At 43.4% G+C, this 13,080-nt stretch overlaps 1 protein-coding gene across 10 annotated transcripts in view; it reads left to right on the top strand.

Annotated features, from left to right (window-relative positions):
• Window positions 1–13,080, top strand: part of FHIT (fragile histidine triad diadenosine triphosphatase) — a 1,225,929-nt gene that overhangs the window by 257,192 nt on the left and 955,657 nt on the right. For 9 of the 10 annotated variants that reach the window (XM_066616396.1, XM_066616392.1, XM_066616405.1 and 6 more), the window contains one exon: window positions 6,525–6,593. The exons of the other annotated variant lie outside the window; for it this stretch is intronic. The gene's annotated coding sequence lies outside the window, so the exon portion shown is untranslated. The remainder of the gene's footprint in view (window positions 1–6,524; window positions 6,594–13,080) is intronic. 10 annotated transcript variants of the gene reach the window in all.

Here is a 13,080-nt window from a genome sequence, read left to right on the forward strand (position 1 = left end):
AGAAATAAGCACTTCATTCTCTCTTAGAAACTCATTAGCTGCAAATGACAAAAGAAAAAAATATGCAAAACTATAATCTTTTCAACATACGAGAGAGCCAAATTATCATGGTGCGAGAGCCCAGTTATAATGGGGGCCAGATAAATGGCTTCCAAAGTCCGTATCCTGCCCGTGGGCCTTATGTTTGGCACCCTAAGTTAGAGGGATTTTGGAGAGGATTGGATACATTCATGAAAGATAGGTCTGTCACTGGCTATTAATAATACATAATAATAATACAGGTATTTATATACCACCTTTCTAGGTCCTCAGATTTCTCCTCAGACTTTATTCAAGGCGGTTTACATAGGCAGGCTAATTTAAATCCCCGTAGGGATTTTTACAATTGAAAGAAGGCTCTATCTTTCAAGAGCTACAACAATTCAGATGTTTTGTTCTGATCTGGCCTCCATCCTGGCCTCCATCCTCCCACGCTCAGAGCAGATGGAATAACTTGGCTCAGTTTGTCAGCTGCTTCAAGGTCGCACGGTGCCGGTGGTCTCGAACTGGTGACCTTCGGATGTTATCTTCAGGCAAATGGAGGCTCAACCCTCTAGACCAGACCTCCTGCCCAGACCTATTAAGCCTTCGTGTTTAGAGACAGGATGCAATTGGATATCAGGTGCTGGGAATGTACAGACGGAGAAGGCTATTGCCTTCATGTCCTTCTCATGAGTCCACTGGAGGCATCTGGTTGGCCAATGTGGGAAGAAACAACCCGACTTCATTGCTCTCCTGCCTCCCAGGTGATTGTGGTCCTTTAAGGTCCCAGAACACAGTGCCCAAACAGACAAAATTTGCTTGGTGAGTGTGCTGTTTGAGCAGTAAGCTCTGTAAGACAACTGCAGTTCAAACAAACTTTCTCCAACAAGAAGCTAATGGGACCTTAAAGGAAGGATCTTAAAGGATGACAATCACCGGGGAGGCAGGACAGCGATTAGGAACAAAAGGAGAGCAATTCTGACATCTGGCTGCTTCTTCTGCATGACAATGCACCCAGCGACCTGCAGAAGGGGTTATGAGCTGGCTGAGCTTGGAGGGAACATTCTTCATGGAGGGGATAAAGAAGCTTGTCCCAGGACATGACAATTGCCTCAATTCATATGGAGATTGCATGGAGATGTAGTGTGGCCATGGTATTTAACTTCTGAGCAGTATTAAATTGTGTTCCTTAACTCTAGTTTTTTTTAACAGCCATGCCGTACTTAGTTTCAGAATAGCCTTCGTACAATACTAGGCTTTGATGGCTGTCTGGCAAAGGGTAGCACATTTTTTCTTATGACAAATTGATTATATTTTTTGTTGGGAAGGGGTAAGAGAGATGAATGAGTCAAAAGCCCCTGATCTGCTGGTGGCTACTTACTCTTTTTCAGGTTGCTTCAGCCCCTAATCCTTTATCAAGTGAATTTGTTTCATACGACGAGAGCAGTGATTTAGAAATTCTTATATAGGATAACTAACTGTGTCAACGGACTCCAGATATGGCTGTGCAAAAACTGGAGGGGGGGGAGCTTTTGACTCGCTTGAATTTGCTGGCCATCATCAAGGCCTGTTGAGAATACATTGCCATTTAAATACTGAAGATGGATCCAGAATAGACTTCATGAAATAACAATGGCTGCTGTTACTAATATTTGTCCAGATAATATATGTGGTGATTAGCTGAAGTGGTTCTATCACAGTTCTGTTTATTTTGCAGCTTTACAGTGCAGTCATTATGCTGATTTTATGATGTTCATGGTTGAATATGAAAAGTCTTTCAAACACAGGATAACGGTTTTGCTTTAGTCACAACTGGACTCTCTAGAATGAAAGACACTTGCAACTTAATGAACTCAAATTGGAGCACGTTGTTGTTTCTAGCACTGGAGCAGCAATATTTCACAGTTGTGTTTAGATTCAAGTGACAGCAAAGATTTTGACTTCAGACTGTATACTCTTACAAGGTTTCCTACCTTGCTTTGAAAAGAACTCAGTTTGTAGTCTGAAATGTGGAAGAAGTGTGTGTTAGTTACACTGGGGTCTTCTCTCTCCCCCCCCCCCAGCCGTAATAAGATTCAAAACAAACAGAAATGGGGAAAAAAGGTAAACATCTAAATAAAAGGATGTTGAGACAACGAACCTTCTAACCTTCTGACTCTGGCCTTGCTGACACTGGAGACAGCATGCAAACTGCTGCCCCCCTTACCTGACAATGTGCCAGCCTCTGGTCCTCCCATTCTCCAGTGTTCCAGTTCAGCACTCCCCTCCCCTCCACATTTTTTCCCTTCTTTGTCCCCATCTTCCTTTCCCAATCCAGAGAGTGGAAAGAGAAGGAGAAGCAGTAGAGACAAGTAGGCAGTCAGAGGTGGGTGTCTCTACCAAACTGCAGCCTAATTGGTGTCATGGATGGGCCAACCCTGCCTTCCTGCCCTGCTTTTAAGTTTCCCAGAATAATCTGTTTGGCCTCGGCTAAAAACAGGGTCTTGGACCATATGGAGCCGTCTTCTTCAGCAGGGCTCTTCTTTTGCCTTTTCCTCTTTTTTAAAAATTCACTAACAATTATTAATACTTCTCAGTTGCACAGTGCTTTCTGAACGTGCAAAGTGCTTCTGTGCAATCCATACAACAATCCTATATGGTAAGTGTTGTTGTCACCATACTGCAGCTGGGGAGTTGAGGCTGACAGGGAATGGCTTGTCCAAGATCACCACGTGAGAATTAATGGTAGAGGCGAGATTCAGATCAGGGAACTCCTGATTTTCAGCACATTCCCCTTTATCACATCTCATGACAGAACTATTGCAAATGTTAGGGTCCTCTGAACTAGAGCCCTAAAATAGTGGAGACAATATTGTTGTTGGGGTAGTGTCTGATAGCTGACTATCACCATTATTTTCCTCTCAGTCAATGTCTGTTAAAGTCTGGGATTTGTCAGAAAGAATGTGAATATTTTTCTGTGACTGAGGAAGGCCAGAAGGCTATCTCCTAACGTGAGCTAATGGTTTGGAGATAGACAGAGAGCTTTCTGGAATCTTCAGGGTTGGGGAAACCATCGGCATGTGAGGTGAGGAAAAGGATTGCCTTCAGCCAAGAGTTGGGAGCTGAGCTTAGTGCTGTGAGTGTGTGTGAGTGTAAAGAAACTGCAATTTGCAGCTTCTGGGATACATAGAGAGAAAAAGAAGAAGCCAAGAACTGACTGTAAACACCTTGAGGTGCAGAGTTGTCTCTCTGGGGATCTGATATGAGGAATCATATTTGTTGCCTGATAGGAGTGTCTGCTGTCGCCTCCATCTGATGCTCAGCTTGTATTTTTCTAAATATACCAAATACGATGAAGATGCCAGGACTCCCCAGCAATGTTTATTTTATGGGTTTATTACAGTATTTATAGTCTTTCCCATAGACTCATAGACTTGAGTCTCGCAGACTCAAGATGGTTTCCATAGGCAGGCTGACCATAAACCCCATTTTTTTCAAGTGGGGTTTTTTACAAGTGTTGTTCTGTGAGAGAAACATCCATGTCTGCAGGCATTTCTCTTCATAGTGTGATCGTCCTGCCTGCACAAGCTCTTGCGCTTTCCAAATTTCCAGGACTCAGGTTGGGTTTTGTTGTCTTGTGTGCTCCCTGGGGCATTTGGTGGGCCACTGTGAGATACAGGAAGCTGGACTTGATGGGCCTTTGGGCTTGGGGCTCTTCTTATGTTCCACAGGCAGCTGCAAAGCGTGCCTCAGGCTGATTCTCAGGATGTATCCCTTTCTTGCCGACTCCTCCATATTCCTTTGTCTCTTGCCAGCAGCTTCCAGTCACCCATCCAAGGCAAGACCTGAGCTGATGCTTCTCAGCTAAAGGCAAGCTGATATCTCCACACCTCTGCGCCAATGTTGCCTCTATTGTTTTTCCACTCACGTGTGGAATGAATGTTGTTATGTGCAAAAAGTAGTGGCACCACCAGTAGATTCCACAGCAAGCTTATAGGAGCAAGTCATACGTCCGTGGTTTATGTATGAGCTGTTATTGCAAAATAAAGTAGCATTTTGAAGAAGACATTTGGTTTCAGAACCTATCTCTTTCTTTACAGCGGGATGCAGACAGACTTGGCTGTATGGAGAATTCCATTTTATTATCATTTCATGTAAAGCATTTCTTCCTCTTTTTTTTTTTCTTTTTGTGGGATTCAGGGTGGCTTCTGATATCAGCTAAAAAGATTTGATAAAGCACAATAAAAGATGGCAGTGCAATTAAAGCGAGATCCAGTGGAGGAACAAAATGTCAGACAGGAAACATCTGTTTAGAGAGCCCAGTTTTCAACCTCTGCTGAAATACTGACAAGAAGGAAGACAAGCACCTAGTGCAAGAAAGGAAATTCCATATTTAGGCAGCTGCCACTGAGAAGGTTTTCTTCTGCTTTACTGTCAACTGAACCTTAGGGGGTGATGGAATGTGCAAGAGAGCCTCTTTCTCTGATCTTAATGGACAAGTAGATTATATCCTATCTCAGCTGAACACACAGCACCTTATAGCTGCAATCCTAAACACAGTTGCTAGCAACCAGGAGCTTAATCCTATGCATGTTTACTCAGAAGTAAGTTCTATAATAGTTAATGGATCTTATTCCCAGATACGAGTGAAGAGGATTGCAGCTTAAATGCCATTGAGCTCCAAGGGACTTGCTTTTGAGTAGACGTGCTTTGGATTGCTCTAGTCCTTGAAAATCAGATTTCTCCTTTATTTAGGTATTTCTACGAAGGGATGGAGGTCTTGCAAAATAGGCAATTCAGCATTCTCTATTTTCACACCTATGAAGAAAGCACTCTTTTGATTTTTGAGAGACAAGGGGCTTTGTATTCTGTGTCATGTTTCTAAAACATCTCAGACCACATGACGGGTGCTGAAGCATTTTCTGGTAAACTCTACATTTTTTTGTCAAGAAGGAAAGGGCTAATGCTCCGTCTTCCTCTTTTAATCAGCCAACGCTGTAAGTCCCAGCTAACACTATAAGTCAGGAATTGCCAAAGTGTGCATTGCAACGCCTTAAGGTATCATGGCACACTCACGGGGTGCTGCGGGATGTCTCTTTTTGGCTGTCTTATGAGGCTGATGGAAAAAAAAAACATCTGAGTGCAAGCCAGCAGCTGGAGAGGCTTGCCAGAGGGAAAGAACATAACAAGTACGTGCAGATATATGTGCATGTGGCCTGAGATGAACATCCACCCTATCATGCAGGCTCACAGTGCAGTGGAAACACAAATCTCCAGTGAGATCTCTTCTCTGCAGGAAACCAAACCTCGGTAACGCTGCCTCAGAACTTCTCAGCATCTGGAGAAGTATGGGGCCTTGCAACAACCTGTTCCCCCCATAATCTGGTTGAACTAGAGCTGGGTTTTGAGTATTCTCCAGACTTGGAGCAAGCACAAATATCCCTGTTTTGTAGAACTGCATTGGAATGGGAAGTTTTGCATTCAGGACTGGCTGAACCCGAGGGCTTCAGCTTGATGCTAATTAGGCAGGTAAAAGTAGAATATTTCATTTGATCCAGTGTGCGATCATTAACTTCCCACTGCCCTCAAATTGCTAGTAGCCAAGTTGGTGTTAGTGAAGTTATTAAATATAATGAGGGTCCTTGTGCTCTGTAATGGTGCTCATTGGGTGTTTACAAAGAAAAGGTTTCCTTCATGCTTTCTGGGGATTTTTTTTTCCTTCCAACATTTGCTGGCTGCAGTATCTGGGACAGGGTTTGAGGAGAGGAACCTGCCAGCATCCGTGGCAGAGAGAGTGGGGAGAATGAATACAGTGTGGTCATTTCAACATCTGACCCTACCCCAGCTTAGCAAGAAGGAAGCAAGAAGACATTTCGTTGCACCAAGGTGCTTAAGCAGGGGTGCCCAAACCCCGGCCCTAGAGCCACTTGCAGCCCTTAAGGCCGCTCAATGTGGCCCTCAGGGAACCCCCAGTATCCAATGAGCCTCTGGCCCTCCGGAGATTTGCTGGAGCCCACTCTGGCCCGACGCAGTATGATGGCGACTGTTTGACCTCTTGCATGAGCTGTGGGATGAGGGCTCCCTCCACTGCTTGCTGTTTCATGTCTGTGATGCAGTAGCGGCAGCAAAGGAAAGGCCAGCCTTGCTTTGTGCAAGGCCTTTTATAGCCCTTGAGCTATTGCAAGACCTTCATTCATTCATATAAGTTCATATTTAATATATTCATTTATGTAAATTTATTCAAATTTTAAATGTAAATTAATTCTTTTTTTCCCCGGCCCCCAACACAGTGTCAGAGAGATAATGTGGCCCTCCTGCCAAAACTTTGGACACCCCTAGTCTAAAGTGTTTATTTTTTCAAAATAATAAAAAAAGCTTGTTTCTATAAAAATCTAACATTTCCCCTTCGTGGAACTAATGTCTCTGTTCTGCATTTGTCTTTTCCCTCTCCACCCACCCTTTAAAGGTATTCTTGGTAGAACTACAAATTGAGGGTCAATACACTTCCCCTTTTTTCTCAACAGGAGCAGAGCACATCCTGTCTGAAGACTTTCTTGTGCGAGAAGAGGCCCTGAGGCAGGACAACTAAAACGGTAGGAAATGCTGGCTTTTTGTAACAATGTGTGATACCTTATGGGAGACGCGCGTCGTTCACAACAGATATTTGCCATTCTGGAGGGAAGCGGTGATAGATCTTCAACTTTACCAGCTAAGACTAATAAATAAAACAACAGCGACAACTTATTTTGGGTTTTTTGTTTTTTTTTTGGTTTGGTAATCAGATGCCATTTCAAGAGCATTATTCATACAATAACAGTATTACAGTTTGTGTTGCGGAAGATACGTGTGCATCATGTAACATACACAAGGTGGGCAATCCATGCACAAACCCATGCATACAGCAACCCAGTTCATGCACTTTCCCACCCACACCCTTTAAGGGCAGGGGCGGCCCAACCGTGAGACCAGTTTGAACCCCTTGGTTCAGGCAGCAGGCTGGAGAGGCAGCAGGCTGGAGGGGGGGGATCCCTGCTCTCCATGCCTACTTGCCACCTCCCCTAGCCCATCACCTGCCTGGCATTCTCACTTTTTCATGTGAAGAGTGCAGAGCAGGAAGAAAAAGAGCAGGAAAAGCTTTCCTCCTCCTCCTGCGTCCCTGCTGTTGCTTCTTGTAATGTGGAGTTACACCGGTAGGGAAATGTATAGCCAGTGGTGTAGCTAAGGAATCTGGCAGCCGGTGCCAATACACTTTTATTATTATTATTATTAACAGTATTTATATACCGCTTTTCAACTAAAAGTTCACAAAGCGGTTTACAGAGAAAAATCAAATAACTAAATGGCTCCCTGTCCCAAAAGGGCTCACAATCTAAAAAGATGCAAATGAATACCAGCAGACAACCACTAGAACAGACAGTGCTGGGGTGAGGTGGGCCAGTTACTCTCCCCCTGCTAAAAAAAGGAGCACCCACTTGAAAAAGTGCCTCTTACCCAATTAGCAGGGGTTTAACACACCATTCTCCCCATACGCGACCCCACGCCTCATAAGGCCTCCTGGAGGCTTGGTGGGCCGCTGTGAGATACAGGAAGCTGGACTAGATGGGCCTATGGCCTGATCCAGTGGGGCTGTTCTTATGTTCTTATGAGGCTCTCTGTGGCCTCCCTGGGCCTTGGAAAGCCTCCAAAAGGCACCCCCTTGGCACCCCACAAGTAAGGGTTTCCAGGGCAATGGATTCCCCTGGTCTTCCTTTAACTATACCACTGTGCATGGCAGAATTTGGAGGAGGGTTTGGGTTGGACTGCCCCTGTTTGAAGGGAAGGACAATGTGAATCACACTCTCAGGCATACAGGCCTCTCCATAGAGGTACCACACCAATCATGGCTTTACATGTGTTTGGGTGGGAGGCAGTATTTCTCCATTCCTCCACCACATGAAGAGATCAACCTGGCAACCTGCCCCATTACAGTATGTCTAAATCATGACTGGAACTTTCCTACATTAAAGTATATGAGATAAGTTCCTTGACATTTTACCAAATCTATGCTGTATTAATTCGTAATGGGAGCTGTGCTGAAAAGAGAGCTAATTGCATACTGCTCTGTTTTGGGTGTTCTATATGGCTTTGTCCTCCATCTGTTCAGTTTTTTTTTTTTTAAACTGCAAACTTTCACTTTGCAGTCAGAAGACCTGCTCACTTGTCAAAGACGTAGTGAGTGAACATCCATTTGGGGGGCAGGGCGGGAAACAGAAGTGGAATCACAGCAACAGGTCATCTCCAGCCTGTGTATGTGTTGCATTGAATGGCTTTATGGAGTGTCTCAATGTGTATATTTCACTCTATGGAGTTAGAAGCCTGGCAAAGAAGGAATCTCAACCATACCAAGAGAGCTCTATGCAATAGACTCCATGCAGATGTTGAGCTGAAGGCACATAGATCCTGTTTTCCCCATGCACATTCATTCACTGCAGTTATGTTGTGTGAATCGAGTTAAAGTGTCATATAAATTCTAGCCCTCAAAATGCAGGTGGTATGTTTTTCTTTCTGTACAAGTTCAATTGAGCCATTTTAACTGAATATTCTTGTTGAACCTTACTCTTTGTGTGTGAGTGTGTAACTAACTGGCGTTCTTGCTCATGAGGCTTAAACAAGCTCTTGATTCAATCAATCTGAATAATCCACATTGACCAGAACGTTGTTTACATTACCAATTCCTCTCTTCCAGTTTCTCGCCTGTATTAATTTTGTTTAAACGTGCCACATAAACAGCCTAAGGGGAGGTTTAAACTCTGCAAGCCTGCAACCAGCTTACCTCTTCTGGCCTCAACCACCACCAATCACACATTGTGCTCAATGTGCAGGGTTATACTTGGGATCTCCCAGTCTCCAGTGATTAGGATAGCAGCCACAATTAGGAGGTCTTTTCTGCTGTAGCCCCAGGGCTCTGGAACAGTAACTTCCTTCCTGAAGATTAAGATGATTTGTGAGACGCATCTTCTTAAGCAGGCTTGTGAGAATGGCTCTGCTGTAGCTTCCTTTAGAGCTTGATATTTCTGGCTGCTGATAGGTGAATCATTTTGTCAGTAAGCTTGATGAGAGAGAGAGTCAGTCACTTATAAAATGAGTTTGTGTGTGAAAATGCTCTGAATGAGACAATGACTGTATCTCGTCAGGAAAGATCTTGTTTGGTTCTCAGCTCATTAGTCACTTTCAAATTAAGGGCGGGGGAGTAAATACAATTACTATGTAGTTTTGTTTGGACGGAGCCAGTAAATGAAAGGGGAGTCTGTCCTGTAAAATAGAATCTGTGCATATAGCTAAACATTGGTTCTCTTCTCCGAGAAAGTTCATTCTTTTCCCCCTTCCACATTTTTCATTCTTTTCAAGGGAATGGCTGATTTTCCTTGCCATATTTGCCGCACTGAAAACCGGAGTCATGGGCTGCAGTGACAGACCCATTGTGTTTTAAAGATGATTAAGAAGGCAGCACTTCTGAGACTGGATTTATTTATATTACCTAACGAAAGATTCACAGTCCCATATATATTTCAGAATTGGACTTTCCTTGAAGCCCCATCAGTAACTGGCTGATGAATTGCATCATTTGAGGCCTGATGGAAGAACGCCTTGGTGATACTTCAAAAGGACTGAAGACATTATAAAAACCTCTTGTAATAGACTTAATGTTTTGTTCCAACAAACTGCACCAAGGCTGCGCACTTCTAAGCAGCCAGATGGTTTGTGGTACCGTTTTCACATGCACGTGAAGGGCTTAGGCAAGGGCAGAGACTGGGAGTCAAATGGACTGTGGCCTCTTCATTTTGCTATTATGCAGTCATTCTTGGATTTGCTAATGGGCTCCTTCTGGCACTTTTTTGAACGGCATCTTACTGGTGGTTGATCATCAGTAGTTATAGTGGTAGCTAGGATAGTCCCATGGGAACAGTGCAGAATTGGGGTCCCATTTATTTCAGTGGGGCTTGTTGTGCTTGTTTCTGGATCATATTTGACACCTTCCCCAGGAAATAAATGGGAGTAAGATTAGTAATGGACCTGCCCCTAGAAGCTCCTCGGTGCAAAGTTCCATGATGTGCCCCCTGCAACATTCCGCTCCCCCCCTCCCCACATACCCAGCGCAGTGGAGCCTTGTGTGATCCCAAAGACAACTTGGGAAGCCTTCTGAGGCTTCTTCACAGTCTTAAACAGTGCTTCTGGGAAACTGGAAGTAAGACTGTGGGGAAACCTCAGAAGGCTTTCTGATATGATGTGTATGTTAATGATTACAGGAACATAACACATTCAAGAAAGTTGCCTCTTACTTGTTCTATAATATTTTTTAGACACGTTGCCTACCCACCTTGTGGTAGTTCTCCTGCATCTCATTGCGGTTATCTGCCGAGCAAATTTTCCCTGAGCGAGAAACTGCTGGTGAAACATTCTTAGCCTAGTGGCGCACCGTATTGTCCCATCAGCTGTTCTTCATTATTTGCCAAACCATATATGGATTCCATCACTCCTCATTTGCTTGGGTGAGGTTCTCCGATACATTTCTATACAAAAATGACACTGAGATGTGCGTGTACAATCTCCCCTGAAAATTGTCTTGGCTTTTATTTTTAATCTATGCTTAGTGTGGTTAAAGACACGTGTGACCTGAACCACTGCACATTTCCTTGGGAGTAAGTATCACTGTGATCACTGGGGCTTACCTCCAAGCGTGTGTGGGATTGCCGCCTTCTGAAACTGGTCGCTGACCACTGTTGAACAAGAAGAAACTTAGGCAGGGCAGCTTTACTGACAATATTGACTTTACTGACTGTAACTAACAGGATGGAGTTGGAGCTCCAAGCTTAAAAATTGGGATAATATATTGAAAGTGGCTGTCCGCTATTTATATAGCACCTGTCCTCAGAATGTCTTGAATTGCTCTGAAATACACTGTGGCACAGTAATATTCTGAAACCAGGAAAGCAGAAATAGTGAAAGGTGTTTTTTTTTTTTTTGTATAGAAGGGTGCACTTTTGATGCAGTACCTTTATGCATTTCATGAAATTATTGCCTGGGAGCTTTCCTTTCCTTTATAAGAGGCAGAAATAACTTTTTTTTATTGTGCCTTTGGGCACAGATACTTTAGAATCCTATTTGCCAAATTGATTCCTGAGCAATTTGCTTTGGGTGAAGGGTGTGTGTGTGTGTGTGTGTGTGTGTGTGTGTGTGTGTGTGTGTGTGTGTGTGTGTGTGTGTGAGAGAGAGAGAGAGATTTCACATGAAGGGTTTGTCTGAATTGCATTACTGTGGACTGAACAAACTTTATTATTATTGTGAAACTACTATGCGTTTTTTTCAACACACCTGAATAGTTAATTGAGCATATCTGTGATTTTATTCAAAAGTGTAAGTAAGGGGAACATTAATTGTTTTACAAAGCTGTTCAATATGTGGTGCTTGCGGCGACGGGGGGAGGGGGGAGGAGAGAAAAAACAGGTACAAAGAGACAGTCCACAGACACCATTGCCCATCAATACAAGATAAAGAGCCAATTCCATCCTGTGACAAAATACTCTGTTGTCAAGATTGAGATTTCCCTGTGGGGAAAAATCAACATTGCAAGAAAGCCCCTCTGAAGTGTTCAGTAAAAACAATAGGGATATTTTATGATTGTATAAAGTGGTTCTCTTCTGAAAATAAAATTCACTTGAATCTTTGTTGTGTTAGCCAATAACACACTTGAGAATATCAGCAGTGAGGGTCTTTCCAGCACATAATATAATGAATCTATGCTTAATGATATCCCCAGTAGAATGTGCCGCATGATTGTGTCCTGGAAGCTGCCATGCTCTCTGTAAACCCAGGGCATAGTGGCTTAAATTCCGTGACATTTTTCGTCCCTTTCTTATGGTCTGTCCTGAGATGATTCCACCATATATTGTTGTTCATTCCTATTTAGGATTCTGATATACTACTTTTCAACAACAACAAAATTTCACAAAACGTTTTACATAGTAAAATAAATGAAAAAAAATGGCCAAATACCATAGGTTGAACAAGCCTTATCAGGTCACTGTATAAATGTGTGGGCGGTAATGGTTGCATTACCATTGGAGAGACTTGGAGCAACTTGTTTTGGGGAACCCATGGCTCTGTATCTCCTGCTTGTTATAGGAAATGGTACATAATGTGTTGCATGTTATGAACATAATTTGCATTTTCCTGCTCTTGGAATCAGTAGCCAATGAAATTGAATTAGGTTAAATAACCTCAAAGCATGATGATGTCACATGATTTGTAGTACTGCAAGTGGAAAAGGAATCACTGGGTTACTGCTTTTGCTGGTGGCCATGTTGTTCCCATAAAATCTAATTTTAGGTTTTGGACCTTTCCTCAGTGTATGATGTCTGTTTACTTGACCGTGGAAGTCCATTTCAAGCTTGAAGACTCATTTATTCACTCAAATTTCTATAACATCCTTCCTCCTAGGAGCTCAGGATAGGACAGTATACATAGCTTGTTGACTCCTGGTGAGTGAAGCTTGTTAACTTCAATTGGTTTGATGTGTATGTGTATGACATCTCCACTTCAAGGATGTGCTCTTTTCATGTCACCTGGTAAAGCCGATGTTTCCACCACACTAGACCAGTGTTTCTCAAGATTTGTCCTTCGCTGTACCACTTCACATGGTCCACCTATTGAAAGTACCACCAGAAGTAACATCATTGCCAGTTATGTCTGTTTTGGGAGGCCAGATGTGATGCAACCAAAACCAGTAAGAGGCTCCGGGTAGAGGGCTTTTTTGAGCACAGGAAAATATGCTTTGAAACTCTGCTCACTGAGCTGAGCCTCTTGTCACCGTTTGTTCTGTCGCATTCCTGATCTCACTGCCAGGCAGCAAGGTTCTAGCAAATACCACCAGACACCACCTCAAGTACTAGTGATGGCACCCATGCCACTGGTAGAGAAACACTGCAATAGACCCACGTCTATATAATATCCAGAACTGTCACAGTACACATCATGGCATCTGATGTAGTGCGCTCTAGCCTGTGCAAGCTCGTGCCAGAATCCATTTAGACTTTGAGATGT

Source organism: Tiliqua scincoides, chromosome 2, assembly GCF_035046505.1.
Source record: "Tiliqua scincoides isolate rTilSci1 chromosome 2, rTilSci1.hap2, whole genome shotgun sequence".
Taxonomy (NCBI): Eukaryota; Metazoa; Chordata; class Lepidosauria; order Squamata; family Scincidae; genus Tiliqua; species Tiliqua scincoides.